The sequence below is a fragment of the Prunus dulcis genome, chromosome 2 (assembly GCF_902201215.1).
Source record: "Prunus dulcis chromosome 2, ALMONDv2, whole genome shotgun sequence".
Lineage (NCBI taxonomy): Eukaryota > Viridiplantae > Streptophyta > Magnoliopsida > Rosales > Rosaceae > Prunus > Prunus dulcis.
This window is the reverse complement of record NC_047651.1, coordinates 696730-709785: the sequence shown is the minus strand read 5'-3', so window position 1 is coordinate 709785 and position 13056 is coordinate 696730.

Below are 13056 nucleotides of genomic sequence, written 5' to 3'. Positions count from 1 at the left end.
AAGAGAGTGAGAGGGATGGGGGTATATTGGGTGTGTTGAGTAGTTTATGGCAGCTCGACGAAAACTCTGTTAAGCTTTGGAACAGTTTACCAAAAGGGAAAATGGAGAGAGATGGAAGGATGAAGCTCGAAATTGCAGAGGTTTCAGAGGTGAGAGATAAAGCTTGCTTTCCAGATGTGTGTGTTGTAGCTAGTGGTGAAGTATTGGTTGTTTTGGGTAATTTTTCAGCAGCTTGACAAAGGCTCTGTCAAGCTCTGGAATGACTTACCAAAAAAGAAAATGGGAGGTGATGGAGGAGTGAAGCTCGAAATTGTAAAGTTTCAAAGATGAGAGATGAAGCTTGCTCTCTAGATGTAGGTTGAGATGATGGGTAGGAAATGCCTCTTTTTATAAGCGCTGGAAGCTCCTTCTTCCCAAGAAACCCTAATGTTTCTATCCAATTTGGCCATGTCTTTCCTCTCCTTTCTCTTTCTTCCTTTGACTCATCCTATTTGGTGAAATTCTCTCTGCCCAATCCCACAAAAACAGGGTTTGGGGAGCTCTAGGATTTTCTCGCAGCTGTTCCAGTGAGGGAATCCCATTTTCAGCAATCTTTCTTCCTTCTTTTCTCCCCTCTTCCATGGCTAGATCTTATGGGGGGAAAGAAATGGGTATGTACACTGGTTTGAAGGGTGCCTTGGCTCCTAGCAACCTACGCGCACTAATATCCCTTGGTTCTTTGCGTGTTCGACCATGGTGTTCGTTCTTAGCCTATGTGCTGGAGCCTCCTAACAGCCCACTGACATAATACTTTGGCTTTCATCATGGTTCATGTTTCCAGCTAAGTGCTGGAGACTATGGATATTTTCTTGGCTGCTTGGGTTTTTGCTAAAGTGATTGGTTAGCCTACCAAGGGAATGGGCTTAAATGATGAGCTACTTTATTTATGGTGATGGGCTAATTTCCTAGGGTATTGGGCTCTGTTTTTCTCTCTTTTATGCTTACCCACATATTTGGGCACAAGAAATGGGCTTGAGTTTTGGGTTTTGGGGCTCCCAAGTGACCCAAAACTTCCATTTCTAGGCTCATCAATGGGCTTCATGAAGGCTCGTTACCATCCATACCACAACCCACTCAAGCAATCCCCGAGCCTTTGTATGGCTTGGGCCCACTTAAGCTTGTAGCATGGTTGGGTGTGAAATAATGATTTCCTGCTTGGCATGGCATGACATGTCGATTGGCGTGCTTTAATTTTATCATCTTTGAAAAAGGACATGATGCTTGGAGGGGTAACTAACATGGGCTTGTAAAGTCGGTGCCTTTTATAGGCTTATTTCAATTTTTAGCGTGACGGATTGCATATTTATTTGACATGGCACATGGTCGTGGCTCGTGTAAGCGTGCATGACGAATTTCGCATGCTCCGAACCGGGTCTTTTCTTAAGGTGTCGCACTGGGCCAGGAATTTATTTGGGCCCAACCCTGATTTTTTTGGGCCTCAACAACAGGAAAGCTCGAGCACAAACACGCCAAGCAACGTGCAACCCAAGCGAAAAACCTTTATTTTGGTACGTAGCCACCTTACAAGAGTAAGTAGGTCCAAGCCATGCCAATGCTTGGGGCTTGCTGAGCAGGTAATGGTATGGATGGTTACGAGTATTCATGAGGCCCACTGAAGGTTCAAGGAATGGAAGTTTTGGGCTTCTTGGGAGCACCAAAACTCAAGGTCATTTTTTGAGCCCAAACATATGGGTAAGCATGAGAGAGAGAAACGTGACCCAATGCCTTAGGAGAATATCCAATGGTCTGCAGCACTTAGAAAAATCTCACATCAGCTAAGACATCCAGCAGCTTGTCAAAAGACAAAGCAAATGAGCTACTTCCAGTAGCTTGATGGAACTCACAGGCCGCTGGAAATAGAATGCCAATGACCCAATACCTTAGAAAAAAGCCCAGCCCAGAACCTTATAAAATATCTAGCATCGTATCTAGCGTTGTCAAAAGCCTCAGAACCAAGTCAAATGGTAAGCCATTGCAAAAACCAAAGGAAATTCATATGCGCAGGAGGAATACCCATTAGACTAACGCCTCTACCCATGTTTCTTTATTCTGCAAGCTCAAATAGGAAAACCAGAGAGAAAAGTGGGTGGCGCCTCACCCACACGAAGAAGTCCAGCTACGTGAAGACCTTGGAACCCCAAAAAGCTTCATGCCTATGCGCTCAGGCTAGGAAAGTTTCACCAAATAAGATTGAATGGAAGAAAGTGAAGGAAAAGGGAGAGGGTGGCTTGATAAAATTGAGGGTTCTAGCGCCTATAAAATGAGGCACCTTCTACCCCGCAAACACACAATCCAGGAGCGTGACCAAGCTTTGTCAAGTGGCTAGAAATTTACTCAAGACACCGTATTCTCTATTTCCATCTCTCATTCTCTTCCTTAGTCAAAATCCCAACAAATTTCTCTCACCCTCTTGCTATGAACCCTTGTTTCCATAAGAAATCCAAGCTCTCTCTATCTCTATCTCTCTCTAATGCTAAACTCATGAAGGCTTAACTCTCATGCCAAGCCATAATATTGATCTGTAATAATTGTCTATCTTGTTGGTGAGAGGAACCAAAGTGCTTCCTAAGGCTCCACGAGCTTTTCGAAGCACTCTTGGGGCCTGGTTCTTGAACTCAAACATAGGGGCAAGTATCCTCTCCCACTGTTGGAACCACCAGATTCAAGCTCTGGTTCTTCTATTTTCTCATTATATATATATATATATATATCTCTCTCTCTCTCCAAAAACCCTATTCCATATTTGAAACACTTATCTTTTGAAGCCAAGTTGAAATCATGGGCATTACTTTTTTGGTGAGAAATCCAAAGGCACGACCAAGCATTTGTCAAGCTACTGGAAGCCCAATCAAACAAGTAGCAGCTTCTAAAACACCTTTTCCACTATGTTTCAAGCAAACCCTTTCCAGCGTATGCTCCACCTCTATCATCAAGCAATAGCTTCACATTAGCTGATGTATTATTCTCATCAAAACTTTCAATGCATTGAAGAGCCATTGAAGAAGACCAAAGCACTCCCGAAGGTCTCAACTCTTTTGGGGTGTTTTGGGGTTTGGTGTCGCAAACTCAGACAAAGAGGCAACTCCACCCATTTGCTCTTTATAGCGGCACAGACCCATTTATAGCTGCTAGAATGAAAAAGCCACAACACCATTATATCCTCGCACAAGTTTTAAAATTTCAACTTTTACCATCTATTTTAACCCAACAATGAGGACATTTTAGTAATTAGTACCACTTCTACCCCAATTCCATATGATTTAGTAAACAACTTCAATAAGAATCCGGAATCTAAGTCCCCTCAATCAATATGGTTTAGTAAGCAACTTCAATAGGAATCCGGAATCTAATTCTCCTCAATCCAACTCCTCCTTAATTCCATTCATTCTCAATTCAATTCTTCATAATCCGATTACGGATTAGTAAACATGTCATTCATGTAGTTTCTATTATTCTAAAAAATTCGACACTTTTGCTGAGTTCACTTTTACTACCTTTGCAAATAGATGCATGGAGAAATATGAGGCTTTTAACATGCATGAACTCTCGAGCTTTTTTGTTAGACATTGTCACCGGTCGCTCTCTTGAGTCTAAAAAAACCCAATAGAGGGGGAAGGAGGAAGAAGTGTCACGACCTCTCTTCTCCTCTTCTCTCTTTTTTATTTGTCCTTTCGAGTTGATGAATGAGTTTATTTGGGCGTTTTGAATTAAAAAACCGTTTGTGGTTATTTTTTTTGAGCCATAATCATATCGAAGTTCCCCATCACATCTTTTGGGTATTTTTGAATAAGAAGCTCCTTGTTTGTGTAAAAGTGTTGTGGAAATGAAGAAATCAAATGAATTTCAAATAACTCTTTGTATATAGTCATTTCAAATTCATTCAAAATGTATATGATACAATTTTCTAATTCTTTATTATTATCAAATTTAGCCATGGAGCCTAAAGTCCATCATTTAAAAGGATTCGAATCCTATGCCTGGATTTCCTATGTTATAATCTGCTTGACTTTTCTTCTCTACATACCACATTATTTAAATATCAATCCAATGGCGAAAAACTAAAACAATATGAGCTCGTTTGGTACGTCAGACTGCACTGACTAATTTCCGTCGGATAATATTAATCTGTTCCAAAGAGTACTGACTATTTATCCAAAATATTATAAGGCGTTTGGTGATGTTCCGGATAAATAGTCTGACAAAGTTATACTGTGTTTGGTGATGTTTCGGATAACATCATATCAGACTATTTTTTGGTTTAAAAAAAATCTTTGATAATTTTAATGAAAATTGAGATTCAAATGACATGAAATTTTTTTAGTAAGATTCATATGACAAGATTTGTTTTTCAATTGTTTTTGCCAAGATTTATTTTTCCATATAACCCATTTTCAAAATTGTAGTAAGACTCTGTCACAATCTTAGTTATTACTTGATGGTTCAAATGCCTTTCGTCAAATATGGATAAGACTCAGTCAAAATTGATGTTAGAATTAGCTTCAGAAAAATCGTTTTCTTTTTTTGAGACGAAACTTATACAAAAGCCTAGCAACAATTTAACCCGAAGTTTTATTGAAGTTGATTTGTACGAACCTGAATGAGGGATGTATGTATTCAACTAAACTACCAACACTAGCACATTTGTTTGTTTTTGGACGAAAACTAGCACTACTCTAATACCAACAATCTAAATATTCCCACAACGTCGAATCACTATATCACATACAAAGAAAACATTCGATTAAAAAAATGTCAAAAAAGAAAAATTCATAACCTAATTTCCACAAAAATGTAATAAAAAATTGAAATATATAAAAAATAGAGAAGAAGCAAGAAGCAAATTGAAGAGAGTATGAAAAAGAGAGAAAGTGAGAGATGGATACCTTGAGAAGAGTGAAAAAATAACCTATGGAGAAGATAGCAGAGAAGAACCCTAGGGAGAAGAAGATGACAAGAGCGTCTAATTTTTTTGGTAGAACGCGTGTTCTTTTTTCTTAGCCGTATAATTAAACGTGTATTATCTAAACCGGGGTGTGAAGGTTGTATTAGGTCAGGTAAGGAGAGTATTAAAAGCCCAACCCGTATAAAATAGTCGGATAATTAAATAATACAAGTGGACACCAAACACCTGACATAAACTACTTACTCTTATCCAAAGTCTAATACGGTATATCAAACGAGCCCTACTTTATATATATATATATACACATATATATATATATATATATATCTATATCCCCACTAAAGCCAGACCAATCCAAATGAACCAGGAGACAATGGAATTCTGTAAAAAAGAAATTACAGAATTACTCCTGAAGGGAATCATCCGTAAGTCTAAGTCCCCCTGGTCTTGTCCTGCCTTCTATGTCCAGAAAAATGCTGAACTAGAAAGAGGAGTCCCCAGGCTAGTTATCAACTACAAACCCCTCAATACAGTCTTAGAATGGATTAGGTATCCCATACCTAATAAACGAGACTTAATTAATCGGTTAGAAAAAGCAGTTGTCTTTTCCAAATTTGATCTTAAGAGTGGATTCTGGCAAATCCAAATAGAAGAGTCAGATCGGTACAAAACTGCCTTCGTCACTCCTTTTGGTCATTATGAATGGAATGTTATGCCTTTCGGTCTTAAGAATGCGCCTAGTGAATTCCAGAATATTATGAATGAAATTTTCAATGCTTATAGCCATTTTTCAATTGTCTATATTGATGATGTCTTGATCTATTCCCGATCGATAGAACAGCATTGGAAACATTTGTCTATATTCCTTCAAGTTGTTAAGCAAAATGGTCTAGTTGTTTCTGCTAAGAAAATCAAATTGTTCCAAACTAGTATTCGATTTCTTGGCTTCAATATCTGTCAGTCTCAGATTAGTCCAATTGATCGAGTCATTCAGTTTGCTGATAAGTTCCCAGATGAAATTATTGATAAGAGTCAGCTCCAGAGGTTCTTAGGATCCCTCAATTATGTTTCTGATTTCTATCAAAATCTGAGAAAACAATGTAAGCCCTTGTTTGACAGGTTGCAGGAAAATCCTCCTCCTTGGTCCTCTGTCCACACAGAAATTGTCAAACAAATCAAAATTCATGTTAAGACACTTCCTTGTCTTGGCATTCCTTCAGTTGGTTCCTTCAAAATAGTCGAAACTGATGCCTCTGACATTGGTTATGGAGGTATTCTTAAACAAAAATTGAGTCCCAATTCGCCAGAGCAAATTGTTCGTTTCCACTCTGGTATTTGGAATCAGTCGCAAAGTAATTATAGTACTATTAAAAAAGAAATATTATCTATAGTACTATGCATCTCTAAATTTCAAGATGATTTACTTAATCAAAAATTCTTAATACGAGTTGATTGCAAATCTGCAAAACATGTTTTAGAAAAAGATGTTCAAAACATTGCATCCAAACAGATTTTTGCACGTTGGCAAAGTATTTTAAGTATCTTTGATTTTGACATTGAGTATTTGAGAGGCAGTGAGAATTTTGTTCCTGATTTTCTTACTCGAGAATTCTTGCAGGGAAAGCAATGGCACCCAAAAAAGACAAGCAGAAAGCAGGTGCCAGTCAGTCCAGCCAACCCAAAACCTCCCAAACACCAACCCAAGACCAGTCGCCCAAAAGAGTCCTCCCTGCATCCATGAGTCAATCCAGAATGGCCCATCCAGCCTCAATTGTCCCATATGCAGGTCATCCTCCAATCCCAATCGTCCCAATTGCAAACAGATTCACCAGCCTTGGAACCCCAATAGGATCCACCGTTGGCCCAATCCGCCCTAATTATCAGTCAGCCCTTGTTTCTGACTATGATCCATTTGCAATAGTTCCTCCAGTTGCTCCAATTGCCCAAACATCCCAGTCGTCCACCCAGTTCAGAAAGTCGTCCCCTTACTTCCCAAAAGATAAGGTTAATTTGTTCATAATCGAACCATTGTATGATGGGATTTCTGATCCGATAACAATTGTCAGGACATATTTCCCTCCTAATTCCCATTTCCTTCCTCCTGCACCCTATAAAGACCTCAAATACTATAGGGATATCCTGCATGAGACCAAATCAGTTGAAATTAAGCCTATTAAGGATAGAGATAACCCCGCGGTCATCCTCTATCATTCCCTTTATATTCAGCAAATTCTGAGCCAAGCTGAATTCAGTCGCCACCCCTATGAGTTGAAACACCTTAAGTCCACTCATCCTTATACCTATGCAGATTACATTGATGCATGGTATAATATCTTCCTCCATCAAACAGTTGATTTTTCCCACTCCTGGTTCATTAATTTCGATGCCAAATTCAGGAGTCCTTTCCCCTACTGGTTTCTTCATTGGTGGGATCAACATGGTCCAACAGCCGATATCCTCCCTACTGAAGTTCATAATCTGACCAATTATTATGCCAGTAAAAGCCAATTTACTAAACAACAGTTGTTTTTCCCCAAGTTGCTTCTTTTTATTGCCAGGTACAAAATCCCCTTGATAATGAAGTGGAATTATCATGTCAATTGGGAAACCAGAATCATGTCTCGCCAGTATTTTGTCAAGTGGTGGGATAAGTTCTCAATGGACAGAATTTCCATCTATGTCTTCAAGGATTTTCCCCAATCGGATCATCCTCCCAAGCCAAGTTCTCCTACAGGCTCAGTCAGCTCGGCCATCTCAATCGATGGAAAATCCAAAGCTGAACTCCGGGCCCTTGCTGCACAATTGCTTGACCAAGCTAGTCAGATGAATGATGATGAGGACAACGAATCTTCCCCATCTGCATCCAGCTGTCAGCCTGGCTCCAGCTCCTTTGACCCCAATATCCCTTTCGCGCAGGATCCTTATGACGCGTATGATTTGGGATCTGATTAGTCAAAAGTTGCCATCACTTCCTCTTTTCACCCCGGTGAAATGTTGGAATCAGAATAATTGTAACGTAAAAACAAAATTGCTTTTGCTTTTACCCTTACTTTACCTCAATAGGTAAAGAGAGTAAAACAAAAATACTTTTGCTTTTACCCCTGCTTTACCCCAATAGGTAAAGAGAAAGTTGTTTTCCGTACTTGAAACCATGGTTACTCTCCAATTAGGGTTACTTTGGATTCAAACCTTAGTTGCTTTCTTTCTTTTTAAGCTGGCTTCGGCCTCAGTTGTAAGCACTTGGTTTTTTTTTCTCCTTTCTTAGTTTTCAAAAGTTCTCTCTGAAACTCCTTCAGACATGAACTCACTTGTAAATATCTGAGTGTTTAGCTTTCAATAAACAAGACAACTTTGTAAGTTATCTTGAATTTCTCTTATTTTGAAAATAATCTTATTCTACTATTTTCATTTATGCATTATATTCTTGCATTAGTCTGAAAGGTTTTTTGTTTTTCTATTTCTCTTGTGTTTATATATATATATATATATATATATATATATGGGTCAGGATCGAGGGGCACACAAAAAACCACACTTTTTGACACACTTTTTTTAACCATTAGATTTAAGTAGTTTCAATGGCTAAGATTGCATCTAAAATATATCATTAGTTTTTTGTTTTGTTTTTAGAAACAATTAATACACATTGGAAAAACAAAAAACTTTAAACTTTTTTTATTTATTATTTATTTTCTCTCTCCTCTCCTAGCTCTACATCTTCTTCATTACTCACACTGCATCTTATTCTTCATCTATGATGACATGAATCTCTGAAAAACAAGAAGACCAGAGAACTCATGCCATGGGTCTTTCTTATGAACAAAAAGAAAAAAGAAAAAATCCAAAACAATTTTTATCTCTCTCCTGCACAATTTCCTTCGTCCAAACTCTCATTTCTCATTAGTCTTAACAAAACAAACACTGAGTCGTAATTGAGCATCTGTTATGCCTTTCTCTTTTTTCTTTTTTTGACATAATTGAGTGTCTATAATTTGAGGGTGGGTTTGTTTTCCACCATTTTCAGAAAATATAAGGCCATAAGTTTACCAATATAACAAAGTGGCCGAAATAACTCTTGTTGTTAAAATTAGACGACTTTAGGCAGAGATTCAAGCTAAGATCTGGGTTAAAATAAAGGCCTAGAAACAACAACGTAACTTTTCCAATGCCTATTTCCACCCATGACAATTGCTCCTGGGTTTGAACGGAAAAAGAAAAAACAGAGTCACCGACTTCAAACTAGGCGACAACGACTTCTACGTCATTGAAAATTATAATGATTAGACTAAACTAGTACATATATGGAAATTTATTGACAAACAATTTATTTAGATTAGATTGGTTGTTGTGTTTCAAAATTGGGTCAGGATTGAGAGATTGGACAACTGAGTTTGATCAAAAGAGAACTAAAGATTAGGAATAGAATTAAAGATAAAAATGGTGGTGTCATTTCTTATGGGTCATATACCTATGGGAAATTATCCTCTAAAATTTGTGCAGAAGGATAAGCTCTTTACACCGACATGAAATTAAAGAAACAGCTTGATGAGTAGAAGACCATAAGAAGAAAAGAATTATGAGACTTTTGTGAATAATTTGGTTTTGAACCAGTAAAATCATATTCACATAAACCACATAAAAAGGGAAAGAAATTTGGGGGGCGTAAGACTAAGAAATATGAGAAATAAGAGTCTAAGTCTGAGCCTAAGAAACTGTATAGAACCTTTAGAAAAAATAAATAAGTAGGATAAACTAGTAAAAAAGCTAGTAAATGAAAGAAGGTCTGGTCCGAACATGCTATAAGTGTGGAAAAGTTGGACACTATAAATCTGAATGTAAAATGAAGATTAAATCAGTAACTTAAGCATTAGCGAAGAACTTAAGCAACAACTTTGCCAAATAATGCCTAATTCCTCTGGTTATGAGCAAGATAGTAATGACAAACTAGCTCAACTCGAAAATGAAGAATTATTTGAATCTGATACTGAAACTAGCTCAGATAGCGAAGACGAGTGCGCATGTCAATTCGATGATCTTAGAATATGTGTTTTAACAAAAGAAGAAGGTTTGATAATAGACTTAATTGACAAGATAGAAGATCCAGAGAAAAAGAGAGAAGGGTTAGAAAGTTATATCTTGCTAGCTAAAGTAGGACCAAGTAACCTGCAACCATTTATAACTAATGTAAGACAACCAGTTGAAAACTATAGCTATAAAACTATTGTAAACATGATGAATGATCAAATTCATAAGAAAGAACCTACTCTCAATTACCTTCAGTGTGAAGTCATGATGTGAAAAAAGAACTTAGGGAGTTTAAAAATAGGGTTAGAGTTCTAGAACTCTATCATCCTTTTTCGAAAAAATATACAGAAGAAAAATCTGAGCAATTAGAGTTTGAAAATCTAATGGGAGAATTTCAAGAGAAAATAGAACCTACGAGAAGAGAAGCCCTGTAAGAAGAGCAGGTTAGTACAATGAAATTCGTTAATAGCATAGATAAAGTGATAGCATAGAAATGATATGCGATGATAACTATTGTGATTAATAAAACCTATAAGTTTACAGTTGAAGGGCTGATAGACACAAGAGCCGATCTTAACTGTATAAATGAAGGAGTGGTACCCACTAGGTGTTTTCAGAAAACTACCCATGTTCTACATACAACCGTTAATAGCTAGAAAATGGGAATTCAATTTAAATTATCTAACGTTGCTGCGCTTAATCAAGGAATTTGTTTTGAAACCCTTTTTGTTCTGGTGAAAGGTTTAAACCAGTCTCTAATATTACGAACACCCTTCATTAATATGTTTTATCATTTCTCTGTTTCTGAAGAAGGAATTAGAATTGAGGTAGAAGGTCAACCTATAATCTTTAGGTTTTCTCAACCACCGAAGCATAAGTATATTAATGAAATCCAAGAAAAAATAAAAAGGAAAGAAAATTATCTATATCATTTGAAAGAAGAAATGCAACACAAAAGAATAGAGGAGCAACTGCAAAATAATAAGATAAAAGAAAGAATTGATGAAATCCAAAAGATGTTCGAAAATCAAGTTTGTGCTGAAATACCTAATGCATTTTTAGAATAGAAAGAGGCACATAATTGAATTGCCATATGAGCCTAATTTTGACGAAAGGAAAATCCCAACCAAAGCCAGGCCAATTCAAATGAATACTAGGTTAATGCAAATTTGTAAATCTGAAATATCAGATTTATTGAACAAAAAGTTAATCAGGAAAGCTCATCTCCTTGGAGTTGTTCTGCCTTTTATGTGAAAAACGCAGCTGAATTGGAAAGAGGAGTACCCAGATTGGTGATAAACTATAAACCTCTCAATAAAGCCTTCAAATGGGTTAGATACTCGATTCCTAATAAAAAGGATCTCTTGGATAGATTAAATAAGGCAATCATCTTTTTTAGATTTGATATGAAATCAGGATTTTGGCAAATCCAAATCGCTGAAAAGGATAGGTACAAAACAGCCTTTAGTGTCCCATTTGGACATTATGAATGGAATATTCTACCTTTTGGATTGAAAATGCCCCTTCTGAATTTTAAAATATTATGAATGATATATTTAATCCTTACACTGCTTTTACCATTGTTAATATTGATGATGTTTTAGTTTATTCTAATTCTTTAGAACAACACTTTAAACATCTAAATATTTTCTTGAAAGTTGTAAAGCATGCTGGATTAGTGGTGTCGGCAAAGAAAATGAAATTATTTTCTTCAAAAGCTCGCTTTTTGGGACATAATATTAATAAGGGACTGATAGTTCCAATTGATCGAACAATATCCTTTGCTGATAAGTTTCCTAATGAAATTAGGGACAAGCAACAATTACTAAGGTTCTTAGGAAGTCTCAATTACATAAAGGATTTTTATAAGGATTTAACTCAAGACTCAAAATTATTATACCAAAGGTTGAAAAAGAACCCGATTCCCTGGTTTGATGAACACACTAAAACTGTTAGGAGACTGAAAGTCAAAGTCAAAGAACTTCCTTGTTTAGCTCGAGCCAACCTGGAAGCCTTTAAAATCATAGAAACTGATGCTTCAGAAATTGGGTATGGGGGAATCCTGAAACAAAAAGTCGATAACTCGGAACAATTGGTTAGGTTCACCTCTAGAATTTGGAAGCCAGCTCAAAAAATTTATTCCACTATTAAGAAAGAAATGCTAGCCATTGTCCATGCTGTTTCTAAATTCAAAAGTGATCTTTAAATAAAAGATTTTTCATAGAGTGGATTGCAAGGCCGCAAAAGACATTTTGTTTAAAGATGTAAAAAATTTAGCATCAAAACAAATTTTTGCAAGATGGCAAGGAATTCTTTTTGCTTTCAATTTTGATATTAAATTCATTAAAGGTGAAACCAACATACTCCCGGACTTCTTAACTCAGGATTTTTTGCAGGGTGTGAACTAGAAGCTCCAGACAGATGACTCCTAGTAAGAGTCCTTCAGCTCTTACTAAGTCATCGCCTCTTGATCCAAAGCCACTGATGTCTTCTTTTCCATATAATAACGGTAAGGAGAAGCAGATTGCTGAAAATCCATTCCGTGAATATATGAATATGTCTGTAGCAATCATTGAAATGAATGATCTAGATAAACACCAGAATTTTCTCGCTGAAAAATATTTAAGGGATAACCTTCCTCCCTTGAATGCCTTATATTTTCTATGAAACTCTTCTGATTGAAACCAAGTCTGTTAGTATTGTTCATCGTCATAGGGGTGTGTAGGGGTCTTTTTGTTCCAGTAGCCTGACGAATGGGCTTGGGCTGCTGTAAGAAGAAAATGAACAAAAATTCCCAAGTGCCTGAGTTCGAAAACCAAGCTCCCAAAAAAGTTTTTGAAAAGTTTGATGAAACTTTAGAAAAACACTCTTAGGTTCTTTTCACCAATAGCCAAATAAACATAATAAATCGATTAGTGACTTAGTTTGAGGAGCTTGTGGCATGGGAGCTAAGCTTTCATTAGTTTAGCAATTTGAGAGAGAGAGAGAGAGAGAGAGAGAAGCATGAAGTTCTTACAGAAAATGAAGGTTTGGAGAAGGGCAGAGGAAATTAGAATGATTTCTAACTTAAGGGAAGAAGAAAACAAACG